The sequence below is a fragment of the Lipotes vexillifer genome, unplaced genomic scaffold (assembly GCF_000442215.2).
Source record: "Lipotes vexillifer unplaced genomic scaffold, Lipotes_vexillifer_v1.1 scaffold1186, whole genome shotgun sequence".
Classification (NCBI taxonomy): Eukaryota; Metazoa; Chordata; class Mammalia; order Artiodactyla; family Lipotidae; genus Lipotes; species Lipotes vexillifer.
In genome coordinates this window covers 1,633,220-1,638,750 of record NW_006785484.1, presented here as the reverse complement: position 1 = coordinate 1,638,750, position 5,531 = coordinate 1,633,220, and positions in this window count along the sequence as shown.

Here is a 5,531-nt window from a genome sequence, read left to right as displayed (position 1 = left end):
GGGAGGGCGAGGGGAGGGGAGGGCGAGGGGAGGAGCCGCGCGGGGCCGGCGCCCGGCGGTGGCCACCCGCAGGCAGGCACACGTGGACGCGCTCTCTCTCCTCCTCCCCTCCTCTCCCGCCCGCCTCGCCCGCCTCGCCCGCCCCCATTCTCGTTCCGACCCCGACCCTCCTCCGGGACCCAGAGCTTGCCCCTGCCTGCCCCGCACCTCGCCCACACCAGCCGAGGTAACGCTCGGTCTCTTCCGGCTCTGGGCTTATTTTAGATGGAGAGGAAATTTCACTTTTTTCCCAGACGCCGCCGACCCCGCCTCTCCCTTCAGCCCCATCTTTGTGCCCTGAGAAGGGCTGGCTTTTGCCTCTGTTGTGCATGTGTCTGGGGAGCGGTGTTGCCATGGTTTGCCTTGACCTTGGCATATGAGGGGAGGGATAAGTGCCCTGGCTTAAGCTGCATGCTTCCTCGGGTCTCCTTGGCATCCTGGACCCAGCCCTTGCGTTGATATCATTTTCCTTGTTTGAGCTTGTCTTTCCCGCCGGATTGTGAGTTTCCCAGGGGCTGACCCTTGGCCTCATTAGTACGTGTACCAACAAAGCCTGGCCCAGAGCAGGTGCCGAATAAATCCTTAGTGTCAGGCACCCTCTAAGCCCCTAGCTTGGGCTCATTTAAACTCCCCTGTACTTTATGAGCTACCCACCCCCCTTATGTGAATACCAGGACCATATTTATGCCTCCCTAGCCTGGCAATAGAGCCCATGTTCATAGCCATTGCTGGATGCTGCCTATAGAATACGATAAAAGGGAGACCGGATTTCACATTCACCTGCCCCTGGCTGCACTACCTTCCTGAAACATGTCTGAGTTGGTAACGGCTATCATTTATTGGCACCAGGCATTAGGCATTGTGCTAATCCTGTTAAAGGAATAATGAGATAGGTACTATCATCCACATTTTATAGAAACTGAAGCTCAGAGGAATTAAGAGATTTGCCCCAGGTCCCACGGGAAAGCAGGTGTGTGTGACACCAGCTCTGGTAAACAGTGGATGGTAAACACTGTCCTATACAGTGTTGTCATGGGGGAGGGAGGTTACTAGGTGGTTTCCAAGGAAGATCTGTCTAATCACTTGCACTGTCCACAAAGGCAAAGATGGCATCAGAAATTTGACAATTCTTGTTCACTGGAGGTGACCAAACCAAGGCTGGGTGACCTCTGGTCAGAGCTATTGAGGAGAGGATTCATTCATTTAGTGGATTCTTTGGCCTGATGACATTCAAAGGCTTTTCAACTCTAAGATTATATGAATCTTTCCTTTCTCACTGGCAACACTAGCTTTTAGTCATCTTGGTTTGATGGGTGTCAGTTAAAGAAGAGAATCACCCAAGAATGTGTCATAGGGGAACTGAGACTAAATTGGGACAATCAAAAAGCAAATCTTCTGGCAGGGAGAACTCTTTGTAACATAGTAAACCATTAGCTCTGTCATCATGTTGTCATTCAATGAAAATGATGTTTTAAGTTTAAATCTCTCACCAAAAGAAGATGAAATGATTAAAAATATCATTTGGAGAGTTCTTTTTGAAGGTTTAAAACTTAAAAAAGAAAATACCATCCATGGCCGCCATGAAATAGACATGTTCACGGAAGGCATTTATCCAACACATCATTTGTAGACCAAACCCAGAGAATCATAGAAACCAAGAATTAAAGAATTTATGCATAAGGAGCTTGAGTGAATGGCTCAAGGTAACAAATAATTACTGACAAAAACTGAGACTGAGGGACTTCCCTGGCAGTCCAGTGGTTAAGACTCCGTGCTTCCAATGTAGGGGGCTCAGGTTCGATCCCTGGTCGGGGAACTGAGATCCCACATGCCACGCGGCGTGGCCAAAAATAAATAAACAAATACATAAATACTGAGACTGAGAAATCCATCCTTTGATAATTAATGTTGAGTTCAATCAATATCCATAAATAATTTAGGTAGAAGTGAGTAAACTAGAATCACTCTAGAAAATATCAAACTAGATGTGAAGAAACAAATGCTTTTCTTTTTTAATTGCAAGATTGAATCCAGTGTATGGTCTTGTTGGTTTGTTTTGGGTGAAGTCAAACTGATATACGTTCAAAATACACAAACTGTGCTCTACTATTCAGAGGACAGACAGCCGCTTTACACTTGTCCAAAATATGCATACACAACTGTTGCAGGGGGAAAGGAGTAATTCACAGAGATACACAATGTAAGTAGTGCTTACAGAGTTGTGCAGTGTACAACTCCCACAACTATGCGTGTAAGACAGACACACAGCCACACACAATTCGGTTTCACTAGAGGTAAGTCTGACATAGAAAAATCATTATTTCAATCCCTGTTTTTAACTCAATTTTTAACACTTAGAACTTCATATTTATAGTATCCATTTTTGTTTGCTTCCTTAGCATGCAATTCCTTTCTTCCAATAGTGGTCACCATTGTCATTTGGGGTATAATTATCCCCTGCTCCCAGTACAGGTGTGCAGCCTTGTACATGCCTTCCTTCAAAGGTACTGATTGGTTTAGACATGGACACATGACCTAAACTGGCGCATTAAGAGTTAATTACATTACTTTTGCTGAATACTGGGCCAAAGGTTCATACTGTGTTTCGCTGAAATAGAGTCTGGATGCTTGGAGCCCAGGAGCTTCAGGAGTGGAGGCTACACAGAAGAAGCAAAGCCAAGAGATAAGGAGAAGCAAACCCAAACCCGATGGTACTGTTTGGACCCCCCTATCCAGTACCCCAGGAACCTATTACATTATAAATACTCGAGAAGCTGGTGTAACAATTAGACCCCAAAATGCAACGACTTAGATTGGGTAAAAGTTTATTTACCTCTCATGGAACAATCCAGATGGGCAGATAGGAAGCTCAGTCTCAAAAGGTCATCCAGGGACTCAAGCTGGTGGGTCAGCTGTGGACATGGTGTCCACCCTTGGGTCTAGTTAACTGCCACTTCCCAGGAAGGGAGACGAGAGCGTGGAGTGAAAACAGCCTCCAAATAAAAAAATTCATCCAGATATTACAAAGCTCTCTTTCTCTTGCATCCCACTGACCAATATATTGTCACATGGCCACAGCTGTCTCCAAGGGAGAATGGGGAATATAGTCTCCATTCCAACATGGCTCTATTTCTGGAAGAACAAAATTGAATTGGTATTGCATGGGTCAGTTGGCATTTTCTACCTCAGTGGAGCCACTCTTGGACTGTTTAACTGCACAAGGTAAAAAATTCCCCTTTTTTCTTAAACCAGCTCAGACTGAGGTATTCTGTCATTTGCAATCAAAGGAGTCCTGTTTAAGGTACCATGGTACAGTTTGAACAAGAATCTCGACTAAATTGTATATAGACACACCTATAAGGCCCAGATTACTTGAGAAAATTCCAAAACTTTTTGTGGCACTTTCCCATAAAGCTACAGACAAAGGTGAAAGTGACCTCAGCTCCAAACTGGTCTGATCTCTGTCATTGGGAATCACTACTCTCTCAACTATGAGTGATTCTGGGGTAGTGGGTTGAGACAGCAACTATCTCATTCACCACAGGGCTGGACACCTGATCAAGTCTGGCCAGTCAGCACACACCATTCTTGGACATGAAGATTGGCACAGAAATGGGCACGTGACCTAGAAGATCCAATCAAAATCTTCCCTGAGGTGAACAGATGAACACACTGAGATACACATCTGCATGGCCATATTGTTTCCAAAATGTGAGCCTAGTTGAGAATAAAGCCAAGAAAGGAGAAAGTGGGATGAGAGACAGAGCTAGAGATACAACCATTCCGGAGGCCAGAACTACCCCTTCCACTTCTCAATGACACGATCTACGTTTTTTGTTTTGTCTTGTTTATTTGAGCCCATTTGAGTTGGGTTATGAAGAGCATGCTCCCCAGGGCTGGGACTAGGATGAGGCAAGTGGGGCACTTACAGTGCAAAATTTAAGGGGACACTCACTCTCAAGGCTGCGTGAGTGCTGAGCCTCCATTTGCAAGACCCTGAGGGTGAATGCTTCCTTAGATCATCCCTTCTAGGAGCTTCTTGCTTCCTCCAGTCCTGACCCTGATACTACCGCCTTTCTTAGTCAGCTCAGGCTGCTGTAACAAAATACACAGACTGGGTGGCTTAAATAACAGAGGTTTATTTCTCACAGTTTTAGAAGCCGGGAAGTCCAAGATCAAGTGCGTACTGATTCTTCTTCCTGGCTTGCAGACAGCTGCCTTCTTGCTATGAGCTCACATGCCAGACAGAAAGAGAGGGCTCTGGTCTCTATTTCTCTTCTTATAAGAGCACTAATCCTATTCATGAGGGCCCCACCCTCATGACCTCATCTAAATCTAATCATAATCAACTCCCAAAGGGCCCACCTCCAAATACCATCACACTGGCGGGTAGGGTCTCAACGTATAAATTTTGGGGGGACACATTCAGTCCATAACGCTATCCTTATTAAAAGCATATTAATTAAAATGAAAGGACTGTCAGTTCAAAATGGAATACATATAACAGTATTCTTCTCCTACTTGGACATCTTCTTGTTATGAAACAAAACTATGTCATGCGCTGAAATAGAACTTTATAACCATAGCATCACAAAGGCAGGAATTAGCCCAGAGGTTGCTTAGTCCAATACATTCAGAGCAGAAATCCACTCTAGCTTGAAACGTGAACAACTCATGCCTTGCTCTCTGCATTCCATTTATCCTATTACTATTATTATTATTATTTAGTTCTTCAGAACAGAAAATGCAGAGGCAACTGCACTTTTGCAGAGCAGGTGCCCAAGCTTCATCAAAGGATGTTGTACTTTCACCAAGTACCACAAAGTACCAGGGCAGAGGCTGAAATGGCCCTTGTCCAAAATCTTTACCAAAAATAACTTGAGCTTTGGCCCCGTCGCCTGCTGCTCTCAGTGGGAGTGTCACAGAAACATAAGCAGCCTTTCCTCTGGCAAGGTGACACAGCGCTAATGAGAAGGATCGGGCTGGGGCTGAGGAGAGAGGTTGTGTGCTCTGCCACCGGCTCCCTTCCCCAGCCCTTAACCAGCTAAAGAAGGAAGACTTGGGAGAAAGATGCACCAAAATCAGGTGGGAGAAAGCCTGGGAGCAGGTCTGCTTCAGTTATTCACTGCTTCCCTGCCTCCTTCCTGCACTGGAGAGATACTGATTGAGCACCTGCTCTGAGTGGACAGTGTCCACATTAAGCTTTAACACACACACACACACACACACACACACACCACATAGATGAACAAAGTCCATGTCCTCAGGGAGCTTATAACCCAGGAGAGATAACAAGCAAACAAGTAAATAAACAATGTAAACAGCTGCAGATGGTGATAGGGAAGTGAGTGGAGTACTACGTAGGGGCTAACCAGCGGCCTCCTCGAAGCCAGAGAGCCGGGAAAGTCTTCTCTGAGGATGTGGCACTGAAGCCCAGACAGGAAAGAGAAGTGTGTGAAACGTCAGGGGCAGAGGGCGTTCGAGCCAGAGGG